Here is a 442-nt window from a genome sequence, read left to right as displayed (position 1 = left end):
GACGTCCGGCGATCGCGAAGTTACGTGGAACGCGCGAAACGAGATCGACTGATCGCAAGAAGAAGAGACCGAATTAAAATCGCAGTTTCACGCCCGTTACGCATATCGTTACGCGTTGATAAAATAACAAAGCTGCAACGACTTATATCGGCTAGATATTCCCGAACGATCGTTTCTAAAGGAGTGCTGTGTCATTTTTTGTTTTTGTTCGTTCCAACGTCGCGCGTGGCGCATCATCGTTGGACCTGATCATCGTCATCGTCATCGCTGTTCGATCGCTGGATCGTTTGAACATCGATATCGGAATTCGACCCGCTGACCGATCCTCATCGACGACGTTTCTGCACGTGGCTCGACCTGCTTGCCGCCCGTCAACCTCGATCAACCTCGGTCGTCGTCTTGGACGCGTTGTCGCGGTGGTGGTGGTGGTGGTGGTGGTGGT

This window comes from Bombus impatiens, unplaced genomic scaffold, assembly GCF_000188095.3.
Source record: "Bombus impatiens unplaced genomic scaffold, BIMP_2.2 scf_1506, whole genome shotgun sequence".
NCBI lineage: Eukaryota > Metazoa > Arthropoda > Insecta > Hymenoptera > Apidae > Bombus > Bombus impatiens.
Note: the sequence above shows the minus strand (reverse complement) of the source record.